Below are 15854 nucleotides of genomic sequence, written 5' to 3' on the forward strand. Positions count from 1 at the left end.
TATTCTTTTTTGCAGTGTGCAAGAAGTGATTCACAATTGTCAGAAAAGCAGTCAGGAAGCAATGCTGTCTTAGAGGATGGCTGGAAAAAGAGAGGCCTGACTTACCTTCAGGCAAAAGTGTCAAGACAACCTTTGACCTTCAGAAAACTTCTTTCCAGCAGACCAGTGGTTCAAAAGGAAAGTGCAGGAAGCAGAAAAAGGAGGTAAAAGCAACAGCTGCATTCTCCTGAAACAATGGAGCAGTCAAGTGCAAGGTGTGAAAGAGACAGGGGGAGAAGGCAGGAGAGGAGAGAGAGAAAGAAAGAGAAAGAGCAAGACTTTTTTCCCAGACAGAAAGGAAAGCTTCTTAGCAGCTCAACTGGCACTAAGTCCTAATGGATCACAGTGGAATAGGTGTATCTCCCCATCTTCAAAATAAAATGTGAAATGACCTAACTGAAATAACAAACCCATGAGAGGAATGATGTAAGATAAATTACTGTACTTATAACTCGCTGGTTTACATTCCTCTGAAAAAGGGCATGTTTGCACAATGCAAGCCAAAACTGCAGTGTCTATTACTAGAGTTGTAGCTCTTAGTTGTAAACTTCCTACTTCAACAAGTATGAAGTTTAAATAGACATGATCCACCAAGAAAAATTACACAGAAGATAGGAAGCACTAGAGTGAGGCATTTTAAGGAAGTTTAAAAAAATCAAGAGTAGACAGCTACAAAATCCTGTCCACATAGATTTGTTTATGCCCTAAAAATAAACTGTAAGATCTCTTTAAATTCTTAGAATCATAGAATCGTTAAGGTTGGAAAAGACTGTTAAGATCATCGAGTCCAACCATTAACCTAGCACTGCCAAGTCCACCACTAAACCATGTCCTCGAGCACCACATCTACCCGCCTTTTAAATACCTCCAGGGATGGAGACTCAATCACTGCCCTGGACAGCCTGTTCCAGTGCCTGACCACCCTTTCGGTGAAGAAGTTTTTCCTAATATTCAACCTAAACTTCCCCTGGCGCAGCTTGAGGCCGTTTCCTCTCATCCTATTGCTTGTTACTAGGGTGAAGAGACCGACCCCCACCTTGCTACAACCTACTTTAAGGTAGTTGTACAGAGCAATAAGGTCTCCCCTCAGCCTCCTCTTCTCCAGACTAAACAACCCCAGCTCCCTCAGCTGAACACAGTACTGAACACAGTACTCAAGGTGCGGCCTCACCAATGCCAAGTACAGGGGCACTATCACCTCCCTGGTCCTGCTGGCCACACTATTCCTGATACAAGCCAGGATGCCATTGGCCCTCTTGGCCACCTGAGCACACTGCTGGCTCATGTTCAGGTGGCTGTCAACCAACACTCCCAGGTCCTCTTCTGCCAGGCAGTTCTCCAGCCACTCCTCCCCCAGCCTGTAACGTTGCATGGGATTGTTGTGACCGAAGTGCAGAACCCAGCACTTAGCCTTGTTGAATCTCATATAGTTGGCCCCGGCCCAATTCTTCCATTAATTTTTGTCTTTAACATTAGCTTTCATAACTCTGAATAGAGCTTTATTTTGTCACAAGAGTCTCAGTGGCATTCGCATTTTAATATTTTGCAGCTGGTAGATATTTACAGCAGAATTGCAGAGTGACCACATATGGTCACTAGTACATATTAACCAAAAACACGTTTTAATTGAAGCATAGATTGAAGGATAGAAATAATTTACAACACTGTCCTGATTTTGGCTGGGATAGAGTTAATTTTCTTCCTAGTAGCTGGTATAGTGCTCTGTTTTGGATTTAGGATGAGAATAATGTTGATAACACACTGATGGTTTAGTGGTTGCTAAGTAGTGCTTACACCGGTCAAGGACTTCTCAGCTTCCCATGCTCTGCCAGGTGCACAAGAAGCTGGGAGGGGGCACAGCCAGGACAGCTGACCCAGACTGGCCAAAGGGCTATGCCATATTGTATGGCGTCATGCTCAGTATTTAAACTGGGGGAGCTGGCCAGGGGGCAGCGATCGCTGCCTGGGGACATGCTGGGCATTGGTCAGTGGGTGGTGAGCAATTGATTGTGCATCACTTCTATATATTCTTTTATCATTATTATTGTTGTTGCTATTATTATTATTATTATTATTATTATTATTATTATTATTATTATTATTAATTTTCTCTTCCTCTGCTGTCCTATTAAACTGTCTTTATCTCAACCCACAGGTTTTACTTTTTTTTTTTCCGATTCTGTCCCCCATCCAGCCGGGGGTGGGGGAGGGTGAGCGAACGGCTGTGTCGTGCTTAATTGCCAACTGAGGTTAAACCATGACAAACATATAATATGCATTTTCATCAAATATTTTAGACACATTTCACAACATAAAAATTTTTTTATAGTGAGAAGAAAAGCATTTTTTATTACATCTATTTTTTTCCCATTTTACATGAAAGACTCCATTCGGTGTTTAGCAACCATACTGAAAGACTCCATAGAAATATCAAGTATTGTTGATTAAAATTCTGTAAGACTGAATGCAAAAGACAGGATTAAACAGAAGGAGATGTAAAGAATCCGTACCTAGTTCACTTTCTGATTAAGGAGAGAGAAATTGGATTATATTGATCCAATTAGTAGCATTTTTCTCTAATCCTTCTCAATTGTTTGTATGATGCAATGATGATTGCCATTTGCTAAACTGCCTTCCATGGAAAAGCAGATTTCACTGCTTATCTGACTGAAAGAGAAGGAAACATTAATACCATGGATGTCTCCCTTTGAGCACTGATCACTTCTTTCTGTTTGATCAGAAAGTGACAGAAACATTCTAGTGAATCCCTGTTTGCACTCCTACAAGCTAGTGAAGGACTGAAGACAAAAAAGACCTAAGAAAGCTGTCTTTTCCAGAGCATAGCTAAACAGGTACTAATTTGAGAAAATGTCATAATAAATTTTCAAAGCTGACCTTAAAGTGTTCTGAAGTTTTGAATGCCAATCTTTGAAACATTTTCAGGGAGAATGCTTTCCAGCTGATGTCTCATCAAAATTTCAGAAAACTGTGGACTTTTAAAAAATCCTCAAGATAGACTCCAGAACACAGAAGTACCCCAAATCATTATGACCTTCTTGAAAATCTTAACCACTCTCCCTTTCTTGAAACTATTTTGAATTGTAAAAACTTGCCTAGCCAAGACACCTTGACGCCTTTAGTCATTTAACACAATGCCATCTATTTCAACATGTTGGAAATATTTGCTCAGCAGACCAGCACCTACAGATACTTCTACAGTCATTTGCAAAGAGAAAATATATTCACTGTAGTTAAGTAATGATTATCTGCAACATGCTCAGGAGGTACAAGATTTGAACTATCTTGACTTGGAAGTTTGGGACAGGAAATTTAATAGATCTGAAATCTTTAAAGAAAAACATTGTGTTCACTTCCACAGTGAAACATATATTCTCCCTGGTAGCTCTGCTCTGACAATTTACCACTATTTAAATTACAGTCAAGTTGTTAAACACCACCCAGAGACCAGTGTTTGCAGCAGACCTCAAGGTCGAAGACCATGGTGACTCATGATGTTTCACACCAGCTTCAGTTTAAAGGATGTAGAGTAAAACTGAGAAAACTAAAGCCTTTCCAGCTTGTGACTGTTGCACAGTGATTATTCAAATACCTGTGATAAAGGAGAAGAAAGTAAAAAATATGGCATACAATGTAGGTGGTTTTAAAAATATTTTTGTATTTTATTCTCTTGTATTTGGAAAGCATAGAGAGCAAAAAACCAAATATACTTGTGGCAAAAAAAATACTCTAATAAAGTGCATGATTTGAAACCTGCAAATTGTTCAAAGAACTGGAACAGTAGGAAGTGAATATTTCCCTTTACTGATGATTGATGAGTTCAAATCTTTACAGAGGTATGCTACAGAATCCTGAAATCAAAGTTTGTTTTGGTACATTCAGAGTTTTTCAGATTTTCTATTGTTAAAGCAAATATTTTGTCTAAGGTGTATCCATTGTTTAAAAATCACACAGAAAAAAAAAAAAAAAACAAACAGAATTACTTCTAATGATGATGAGCTTGTAGATATGGTACAGTGAATTTTTGGCTTAACAAGAGGAAAGCTTTGAGATCTAAATCTTGTTTGAATTTCAAGCCTCCTGAAGTGACTACAATTCTGATCAAAGGAGCATAGAGGAAAAAAGGCGAAATGGGAAAGTGATAGGTGGCTTTGGCCCCTACATTCACAGTGCTTGGATACAGGGTTTGGGGCTTGAGATCACAACTAGTCTTAAGAAAGAACAGTGTCTATCTAGAACAAGATCAATCTATTACCTGAAGAGAGAGGAATCAAGAAGAGTGTAATTAAATGTTAAACTGATGGAGGTCACGTCAGTAGCAGTGCAAATAGTTTGCTAGACCTGCAGTAAGATTGATCTCACTGTAGGTATCAGATTAATTGCATATATTACGGAGGAGGTAGAAAACCAACATATTTCACTCTAAATATGAGCCTGTTGTCATGAGCTCAAGTGTATCACATAATTTTTATGGTTACCATAAGAAAACATTAGTCTTTCAAAAATAGAAGATGACATAAAATGAAACGATAGATTACTGGAAAGAAAAAAGTAAAAACGTTCTTGAAGAAAAATTATAATTAAAATTTAAAAAAAGCGTTGCCTAAATGAAAACTTGAATTTCAGTTGAGTCAATAGGGCATACAGGAAAGCTCAGAAATGGAAAGAAAAGAACCCCAAATAAGAAAGCTAGGAAAGAAGAGTTAGCAGAAAATCAACACGAGCTTTCTGCTGAGACGTGATAAGGACACATCAACTACATCAGTGTACAGTTTGAGACACTCAAATGGAAAAACAACAGGGACATACCTAGAGATGTTCAATGCAGAGTGAGAGAACTCACCGCATACCTGGAGGCAAGAATAGATATGTAAAGTCAAGCACTGCTAAAAGAATATTCTAACAGCATATAAAAGACATTCTAATCACCACATCTAATTGCAAAGAGGAATAAAGCTCTAAAATGGCTCAAATGCCTCATGTATAAAGAAGAATAATTAACAATCAAATTGAAAGCTGCTATCTTGACAGATGATGTATATTAGGACAGTGAAAATGCAGTCCATAATTTGAATGCTGAAATGAAGACAATTTCAGATTATTGTAAGGGGAGCTTTCTTTTTGTGAAACTTCAACTGATTTTAAATTAAAATTGGTTTAACAAAGTTTTCTTAAAAGTGTAGACCTTGCCTTGTATGTCTCTTTCTTTCTTCAGCTCAGCTCCTACCTGAATCTAAAGAATGAATTTTCAGAAGCAACTCTACCTAAGTTTGGGTTACCAAAACCAAGATGTCCCTAATCAGAACTGGCCTTTCTTGTTTAAAATTAGGCAATTTGTGTTTTCTGCAAAAGGGTGCAGAAAGCAGCTTTTAATCCCTGAGGTTAATGCTCTCCCTGACAGCACTGGAGTCAGAAGCAAGTCTACAATACAGTAATCACAGTATGTCTAAATGAACAAGTAATTTAACACAAGAGCAACTTGTCCATAGAGCAAAACAGTTGGTGTTCAAGCCCCTGCATCCAGACTGTGTATTTTGGGGTGGACTACCAAACCAGTTTTTGTGTGGTGTCTTGTAGCAAATGTTCCCCCCGTGCATGTGCCATTCAAATAGCTCCAAAGCATCCTTGCTTTGGACTTTCTGTCTCCACTGGGGCTGGAGCATATTAGGTGATATCTGAAGAAAAGATAGAGGACTACGTTCCTTTGAAGGGAATCAAGTTTGCATGCACCAAAACCATTCTGCAAACAGAATTAGTGCACAATAGTGACATTCAAGGAATTCATTTCAAAACCATACTATTGCTCCAAAACAAATTGCTAATATAGATATAGTGATATCGCTGGACCAGACAAGATTTATAGCAGACATGCCTCAGAACATTTGAAGTACTGAATAAAAGTAACATCAATCCCAGCTACAATCCCTTAGTGAAAAGTTAAATATCTCCAATATATTTAGATGATTGGTTAAGTATAGTAATTGTAAATGTATTAAGTTGTTTGAAGGCCCTGTGTAATTTTTGAGTATTGTTGCCAGCAGCCAGGGTATTTAAAGAAAATTACAAACTGAAAAGTGTTAAATATGAAATGTTACAATATTCAACAAAATAAATACTTAATATTAAGTAATGAAAATTTAAGTGAATAGATGCATAAAGTGTTATTTTCTTATTCACCAAAAGTCACAAATGAGCAGATCTAAATCTTCCACTAATGCAGAAATGAACACTGGCAATGCTGATTTCTGGAATGGAAAAATCCATTCAAAGGAACCAGTTCAGTCTGTACCACAATTCTGTTTGGGCCTGGTTTGGTTGATTTATTTATTTTTTCAAAGATTGTGTATGAAACTTGTTAGCAGGTTATAATGATGAAAACTGATGGAAGGCTCTTCAGCCTTTAAAGACATTAACGTACACAATTTAGTTTCCTGAGCAACTCAAGTCGCAGAATTTGCAGTAATCTTTGCTCTGTATCCATATGTCTGACATATACTATGCTCTTCAAAAAAACGCATGTTTTTTATTTGAATATGTCATGTATGGAGAGTACACTGATTCCACTGGTAATGTATTCCCACAGTTGCTCATCATCATCACTGTGGAAAATGTGCATTTCATTTTTTAGCCTGAATCTTTTTATCTTTCAACCACTCAACACCCTTCTCTGATCAATTCAAGATTCGTATACTTTCATGAGCTTCCTCCCTGTCAAAGTACTTACAGACTGCAATCAGGTTACCTCTGAACCTTTTCTTTGATAAATGTAAATTGAATGATTTTTTTTAAATTTTCTGGACAAGGGGGAAGACTGAGACATTGAAATTTATCATTGACAATAATAGTCCAGGAGGATGCCAGTCGCACCCATGCAGGTTCTGCCTGAACATACCAAGAGTGTGCAGAGCTGAAGAACTATGTAATAAGGAAACCGATGTGTGTGCCTTCAAACTGTGGAAAGAATTCTGAATTACAGTTAGGCAGCTATCACAGTGCCCAAACTAAGTTCCCCTAGAAGAAACTGCCTCAAGAGAAGGAAAATTATTGCCAGGATGAGACGTCCCATAGGCAGGCCAATAAGACACAATGACCAGACAAAACTATTATTGAGCATCATAATATTTTTAATAAGGCTTGTTGGTCTGTTTGTGAAAGTAGGCAATGGAGAAAAAAGCTAGTGAAAGTTACTCACTTATCATTAACCCTGAAAGTCCCATTCATTTGTCCTGCAAGCAAAGTACCGCTATGGGTCAAGAGAAGATAACAATCCTGGCTAGTGAAATGGTACCAGAATACACTGGGTTAAGCAATATTGGATGGACTCTTTCAGCTGAAAGACAATTATAGAATTGACAGAGGACCCAAACCAGAGACATTAGATATACTATATCGACTACATGAAAGCTTTTGACTCGGCAGGTCAGCTGAGATCACTCAACTCATGGAGCAATAAATAGTTCTTTCTGAAAGCTGGAAAAAGCGGTAATCAATACCTATTCTATTAAAGACTTTTAAAAAAATGTTCAGAGGAGGAAAATTTCTGTTCTCTCACATGCCACTATAATTATAAGGCATCGAAAAAGCACCACAGCTCTGAGGCTCAGCAGGCACCTTCAGGTAAGCACAATAAAGGCTAACAAAACTGTGTTACCATCAGCAAACTTCCAAGTATTGCTGGATGAGTTGTTCATTGTTCTAGGGTAATAATTACCTACTGAATGATTGCAGAATAAAGCTGACAAATATACTACCCTGGAGACAGAATAAAATGTGCAAGAATGCATTAGAGACAGCATAAAAAGCAAGTCTTTTGGTGTTGCACAGACTATCTGTCATGGAAATCACTAGGGCTCTGGTGCAAAGTTGACAGCTGCAATGTAAGAAACAAATAGAATAGAACAGAGTAGCTAATCATTTTTTAAAAGATGGCCTTGTGGCCACAGACATGCTCTGCATCATTAGTTGTGTCACTTGATTGCATTCCACTTGCAACCATCTCATTGTCGTGTTACTACTACGCTTCTTTATGGCTAAAGGAGATTTCTAAGGCAGTGAAATTGATGGGATTTCACTGCCTGGCTTGAAGAGGCAGGCTAATTGACTTAACAACAGATCACTTCTAAGAAGAGAGGAGTAGAGACACTTGCAAAGACCACACACAAAACCAGAGCTACTACTTTTGTGGGTCCACAGATTCAGAATGCCTCCCAGTTTTGTGTGGTTTTGTGACACTACTGCTGACAGTGGTACCAGTGGCATCCCTTCTACACTTTTATGCTGCATGTTTAAAACATAATTGCTAAACTCCCTCTTTACATAACATCATAACCCAGGAACACTTGGGTCCTAAGCATCATGAAAAATTCCTGTTGTTCCACCAGGCTGTTTATTCTGGTGATGACATGTTAAATAGCAATAAAGTTGGTTCCCATATTTTTTAACATTTTTCAGAAGCCTCCTGTCTATAGCATCGTGGATATATTTTGATTAGATATTTCTTAATATCTATTTCTTATTAGATTTCTTCTCCTTGTATATGATTTGCTTTATTTGTTTTATTTATGTATCACCTAATATTGGTGAAATTCTGCTTTCTTTCCTGCCCATGTAAACTGAGAACAACTCTGAAACTTAGATTGATACTGACCCTTCTGAGAAGAAAATGTGGGCATTTCTACATAATTTAGCTATGTTTAATTGATCCACAGCTGTAGCATGAACACACTAGAAACTGATTTTCAATACTGTTTTGCTGTCTAAGCATATAGGTGGAATTTACAGATTTCTTCTCAAGATGTAGACAGAATTTAAGCAACAAATTCTCATTGGTTTCACTAGGTAGTGGACAACCTGCTCCCTTAGGCATTTGTAAATCCTTGGACGCTCTTTGCCATGTTTTTGACCACCAAAGACATTGAAATAATACTGAAATTCTGCCGCTCTCACCCTAGACTCTTGCTGTGTAAGCAGACTAGAAGGGTGTTGCATGGCTCAGGCTGTGCGCTGGATGTTTTCCCATTCCACAAAAAGAACTCTGCATAAAGATGTGTTCCTGGCTGGAACAGCCAACAGACCTTAGCTCTTGTTATGCTGGGGAAGCTCAACCAACAGCAATGCACCCCCGAGAAGTGTCATTAAAACAATGGCCCCACACTGCTGCAGATGCAGTTTCATGTCCATGACTATGGACAGGCCAAAAGCATAGGACAAAAGCATGTTTTCAAGCCTACAATCCTCCAGCAGCCTTTGTGACATGAATTTTAATATCAGAAAGTGAAAAATGGACTTATGTTCCACATATTGCAATGAATTAATGGCCTCTCGCATCCCAGTTTGCCTGCTGAGGCTGCATGGCAAGAGCCTGTTGTCCCCGGGGGCTACAGCCATGCAGAGGAGGACCTCCTTATATTTTGCTTCTGCAAACACCTTTCTTTGTGACCTTTAAAGCCTCAAAATGCTCTGTTGTTATAAAAGGTTCTTAAAGGGTCCTTCCTCTCTCCCCCATCTTCACAAAGCTTTTATTTCAGTGCTGTGATAGAATTTCAGTTTTATCAGCTCTAGCTTTATTCCAGCAGTAACTTTTAAAGAGTTATAACTAGGCTGTGTTTCCCCAGCTCCTGTAATCCTGTACCACAAAGAAGTGATATAAATGAGGTACATTATTATTATATATTACCACAAGAACCAACGTTATAATTAGATTCTGTATCCACTTTGTAATCACTATGGCTTTAATTTCCAATCAAAAGCATCAAAGTCTGAAGAGAGTGACCCCGCTATTAAACAATTCCTTTTCATTTTCCTTGACAATGAATTTTCAAAGGTAAAAGGGGGGCAGGGAGGAATAATGTTTTATTATAAAGCTTCTACATAATTATAGCAATTATAGAAACCTTTCATGTGCTTGGTCAGCTTTTACTGCTCACGTTTAGCTGTTGGTTAGAAGTGTCTCTTAAAGTTCTAATGCGTTTGGTGCACCAGAGTCTGTCCCACCATTATAAATACCAGCTAGACAGACTAATGATTGCAGAGCTTAGTGTGAAAGGTTAGTAATAAATATGGAGGATGTTAACACAGGTAACATAAAAGGAATTTAGAAATCTACTTCAGCAAATTGCTGTGTGCTATTTTACCTGTTTCTTACTCTCTCTTGTTATTAGCGGTATTAAAGCAGCACCTAAATGCCACAGTAAAGACTCGGGCTCTGTTGTGCTAGATATTCAACAAACACAGAAGGAAGCCTTGTGCTGGAAAGGTTTGCTGCCATACCACACCATGAAGGTCTAGAGCACAGAAACTATTTAAGTGGGAAAGGCTCTTCTGCTGTAAACTACTTCTTTGAGTAGAATGAATTATACCAAAAAAGCTGACATTGTTATTTTTTCACTAGTATAACGCGTGTCCCCCACCCCAGGGCTTTTCCCAATGCAGGTATGTTAACAAGAGCTGAAGAAAAAGGGTCAGATATCTGAGTGGCAGAGAAGTGCCCAAATTTCTGTGTAAAGAACATTAGGCAGCCAGAATGGGTAGGACAGCGAGGAGCAGAGGAGATCAGATCTGCCATGGGCCACAGAGCAGAGGCTTCCCAGCCCTGAGAGAACAGAAATGCCAGGACTCACTGAAACTCTTCAGAGATTTTTCCTTGAATGAAAAATCCAAGTTATTTTCTTAAGGACTGAAAGCAAAGCAGAAGGAGACATTTCAACCTGCTCTCCTCTTTGGAGATGAGAGCAGCTGAATGGAAAGGATTATATGACTAGAAAAACTGCAGCCAAAGAAACCTCAGTTGGGGACTGTGAATCAGTCCAAGTTGTTCAATAAGCAGTAGAGTTCACTGATCAGTTTGAATGGCTGAGTAAGTTCTGGAGTTGCCCGGCTGGGTCTTCTCAGTGTTATCAAAGCACAAAGGGGTTTTTGTTATCATTATCAATATCTTTTTGTGCTGAAATTTATTTAAAAATTAGTTAAAAGTTAAATGTCAAAATGCTATGTACTGACATTATCAAACTATTTCCACTGTTTTGAGTTTGGTTTCATTTTCCTTTGATTCATATGTTTGTTGATATTTTTAAGATTCTGATTTTTCATTCTCTTTTGAGGTGGAAATTTTTTTTACTTTGCATGTTCTCACAGGAAAAGAAAATCATTACTGCCTAGTTCTAGTCAGAGTTTCTGTTTGCTTAAAGACAACATTTTACAAGCAAAATTAAAACACGATTATTTCATATCCTATCCTTATAATTTTTCTCATACTAACTATTGTTTAATTCCCACAAAAGTTTATGATTAACATGAAAGAAACAGGCAATATTTTTCAGACCAGATATGTAATTTAGTGTTTGATACCCTAGATTATTCTGCCCTACCAATCTTAGTTTCTTAATATTCTTAATATTACCTACTAATATTCTTAACAGTATATCTAGTCTTCCAGGTGGAAGATAAGAGAGGAAGTCTTGCGTGCCATGTGTGCCTACCTGTCATATTCAGTGTGCCTTATTGATATTAACTCCATCCATCATAAATCTTCACTTTCATTTCTCTTTTTATCTCATTCATTTTCCTCCATCATATTATAACCTCCAACCCTCTTTTCCTTCATAGGTTTCATTGAACTCAGGTATTCTAGTCTGTTTCCCTGACCTTTCATAATAACTTCCATCATACCTTTTTCTTTCATAACATTTTCTCTGTCACTGGTGCTCCCTCTTGGGCTTGATTCATTCTCTTAGCCTTAAAAATGGTCTCAGAAGCCTCCATTGCAGGGGGAAAGAAAAAGGAAAAAAAAGGAAAACGTGGCAGGGGAATGGCAAAAAAAGGAAAAAGTGTGGAAAAAGGGAAGAGGAAAGGATAAAAGGAAAAAGGAAAAGGAAATACAGGTTCCAAAAATTCTCTTACCCATTTTCTCCATTTTTCTACTAGCTTTCTTTCTGAGTGCAAATACTTCAGTTATGTAATCTACTTTCCACATGAATTCCTCATTGATTATCCTCTCCTTTGGCTATTTACTTTTTTCCTTTTATTTCAAATAGATAGTCTTTTCTGAAGTGTCTTCCAAGTATAACAATACTTTCCACAGCCTCAGTTTTGGTCAAAAGGAATTTTCTGCACAAGGCAGCATATGGTGTTTTTGTGGGCCACTTGGGCTGCTTGGGTATAGGGTTGCCTAAGTGTAGGCAGGGCTGCCTTGACCCTGTTTTTAAAACCCACATCTTTTAACACGGAGGAATGTTATGGCTCTGTGATTTACATGCTGTCACTATAATCAGTGGTATAACGATTAGTGGTACACTGCTATGTATGTATATTTCCAAAGACACCAGGTATATTGACTAACTTTCGCTGTCCCATAGCATCTCCCATTATCAAAAACTGAGGAAAATTTAATGACAAGGGAAGTAAAATGCAAGCAATAGCTAAAGATTTTTTCACCCAAGAGCTTTTCTCAGGTGTACAGAAAATGCCCGTAGACCTTCCCATACAATAAGGGTACTACTTGGGTGTCTCCCATACCATCCGTACTTGTGACACCTCACCAAAGCACAGCACCAGGCACTGGGGCCATGGAAAGAGTAGTGAGTTTTTCTGATACCCGTGGCACGTTCACAGTCAAAATTTGGTTCAGAACAGACCCTTCCAAATCCGTCTAAAGAGTCTCAGGGTTTCCTTGATAAGTCTCAAAGCTCTCGAATCTGCTTCATTCTACTAATAAATCTATTAAATCTTAGGTGAATTAACATTTTATTCTCCTTCCTCATTACAAGAATATATGTGTTATTATCTATACTGTTTAAAGAGCTTTTTACCACTCTATGATTTTTTTCCCTTCGGTAGTGTTTTGGGCTTGATCCAGATGCCTTCACAATTTGGCCTTTCTCGTAGAGAGAGAGATTTACTTTCCTAAACCCAGGTACTAAATCCTTAAATTATGATTTAAGTGGACATTTACTATCATGTTAGATAGCTATTAGAAACATCATTCTTATTCAAAGTATCCAGGAAAGTACAACTTTAGAAATGAGCCATGCCATTGACTAGAATTATAGACCAGTTTTGTGCTGCTATATATAGCTGTGCAAGCTCCTAAAGTCAGGCAGTTCCTCTTTATTTAATGGCTCTTTCTAAGAATTTCAGAAGTACTCACCCCTCTGTGCAAATGGTTACTATCACCAAGCATATGATATGGATGCATGGGAAAAGGTGCTCCTCTCAGCTGTTTGATTGTTAGATATCTTAGTGCTCATCATTTACTGGACATCAGCATCATCCCTAATGCTATGCAAATCCAAGGCTTATAAAAGCATGCATCATTAGGGCTATTTTGCCAAACCTTTATGAAGGTGCTCTAGGGATTCACTGAGCCCATTATTTATCTTCTGTTGTCTTAAAAGGTCAAGCTGTAGCAAATTAGTAAGTGTAAATTACATTGCAGAAGCAATAATGAATACATTCTACACCAGAGACCCAATGCAACAGAGAGCATTGAGGATCATAAGGCACAGTGGTGACACTGTTCTGGGTCTGAAAATCAAAATGCACTAATCCATAAATTTAATTTTCCCATGTGACTTATAATTTTAACAGAGGTATTAACAGTGTGGGCACCCACACCCATTACAGAAGATGATAAACATATTTTGAGCCAAGACACCCTCACACCCCCCCAAATCATTAGCATTTCATTTCAAATTCATATACAGCTTCTTCAAGCCTCAAGACTAGAGTCAAACCACTCCTCCAAAGCAAGAAAAATGTTAGGGATCAAAATATTTTATATTCATTTGCTTTCAAAGGTCATAGCTTTTCTTTCTAGTTCACCCACCCTTTGCCCAGTGATTTCTTTCTCTTTTTTTCCAAATTAATTATTTCATATTCCTTAAATGGTCTATTTAAAAACAGAAATAGAGATGTATCTGTCAGTATTCCTGTCATCAGGTGAAACTGGTGCTTCACCAGTAAAAAGACCTTTAGTACCCACCAGGAAAGGTACATAAATTTCACAATTAGCCACCATGTCAGCTTTTTAGCTGCTGAACAGAAACTGCTAAGAGCAATCATTTTATCTCCACACACATAGAAAAGACAGTCTATTCTGATTGTAACTTAATGGGCAAGACTGATATTTAAAAAAAAAAAAAGTCATTTACAGTGGAAAAATACTGTAGGTTAATAATCAGCATATATTGTATAGCATAGAATATTATAAACCTAGTTTTATTACAGGAAAAGTCACTTATAACAGTGTCAAGTTATCTGGTGCTAGGACACTACATAAAACTGCTGTTGATTCATGCTAGTTGACAGCCAGACCAGGTGGGTCTTACTAGCTTTAATTCAAGAGTGCGGAACTGAGGAGACTCCCTCAAAGGCAGAGGAAATCAGGGACACACAAAGTCCACAGCCCTGCAGGCAACTAGAGAAAAACAGCAAAACCAAGCTGAGAGCCAGGTTGTGCCAGAACCAGAAATCATGGGGTGGAGGCACGTGATGAAGTCCCACAGCCTGTGCTCTGGGGGGCAGACTGAGACTGCCCTGGTTCCAGTTGGCTTTTGGTGCTCTTCACCTATGAGGAAAATCAGTTTAAGGTTTACCTGTCATGTAGGTCAATACCAGTGCTCTTATCTGTTTTCTATTGTTAATATGCTATCTGCTTCTGTACTTGTGAATTATTTGCAGCAGAGTTATGATGGTGCAATTTGTCTTCTGTTTTTAAAGCTTTCCTTTCCCTCTCTTATTTACATTATAGCACGTCTGATTCTCCCCTGCTCAGTAGACCTCGCCTGGGTGGAGATTTCTCTGCAATTAAAAGGGCTGGTTGAGTAAAAGACTCAATCCTGCAGTGAAAGACTGACTGTACAGTTCTTCCTCTGAACAAAATGGTTTGCTAAAATCTAGAAACATCCTCTTGGCCCAGATCTATATGAACTACTGTGTGTGTGTTTTAGGTGGGTTTTTTTGGTGAAGTTTCTGCCGGGTAATGAAGGAGATGTATTCTTTTCCACTCTTCTCCTTTGGTACTTCTTCCTATCACATTATTTCAAATTCTTTCCCAAAGTTTTCCCATCAGTATTGCTCTCACCACTCCACAAATTGTATATTTTCCTCCTCAATCTCCAGCCCATTTTTTGTTATTCCTCTGATAATCAACAGAGGTTATGATCAACATTTTTCAATAACTAGGTATGTCCCTTCAGTTTTTAACATTACAATATAAGATTGGGGTCAATGGCATGGGATGCTGTAAATTCATAGTAGGGGACTGTCTATTTAGCTATGAACTCTTTCAGATCAGACTAAGGGAAGCAGTTGTAGAAAGTCAACCACACAGCCAAGGTCACAGCCAAAAAACCTGGGAATTGAAAACTCGATTTTGGGATCCCAGGATAAAATCATGATCAATTTTCACTAATTCAGTGCTTTGCAAAACCACTCTGAGGTGATTTTAGCAATCTGTTCTCATTGGTGATCTCCTGAAGCTTGGTGCTATCAAATATCACAATTTTATTGCCAGTTGTAATATTTTTTATGTGCTCTCCTAGAAGCCCTCATCTTCTGAGAATGGTGATAATTTTTTATAATTTCAGCAGATATTTATAAAATAATAGAATTTCTTACCTCTGATGGGAATGAGAAGTTCAAAAAGGTGGATTTTAAGGAATCCAACACTGAATGAGAAATAAGCATATATTTATTCCAAAAGTTCCCTGCATTATTATTTCATAATAATTTTAACGGCCGAGGTCTGTTTTCAAGTGTTTAGGTTGCTAATATTGGAGCATCTTTAAAAAGCTCTGAAA

At 38.1% G+C, this 15854-nt stretch overlaps 1 long non-coding RNA gene across 1 annotated transcript; it reads right to left on the bottom strand.

Annotated features, from left to right (window-relative positions):
• Positions 1-3332: 3332 nt before the first annotated feature.
• LOC148052371 (uncharacterized) lies at positions 3333-13316 on the bottom strand. The gene is made up of 3 exons (XR_015698656.1): positions 13202-13316; positions 4867-4907; positions 3333-3649 (listed from the first exon to the last, which is right to left on the bottom strand). It is a non-coding gene; the product is annotated as an uncharacterized LOC148052371 (long non-coding RNA).
• Positions 13317-15854: the final 2538 nt, after the last annotated feature.

The sequence above is a fragment of the Nipponia nippon genome, unplaced genomic scaffold (genome assembly GCF_047370975.1).
Source record: "Nipponia nippon isolate SJK-2023a ecotype South Korea unplaced genomic scaffold, ASM4737097v1 scaffold_5, whole genome shotgun sequence".
Taxonomy (NCBI): domain Eukaryota; kingdom Metazoa; phylum Chordata; class Aves; order Pelecaniformes; family Threskiornithidae; genus Nipponia; species Nipponia nippon.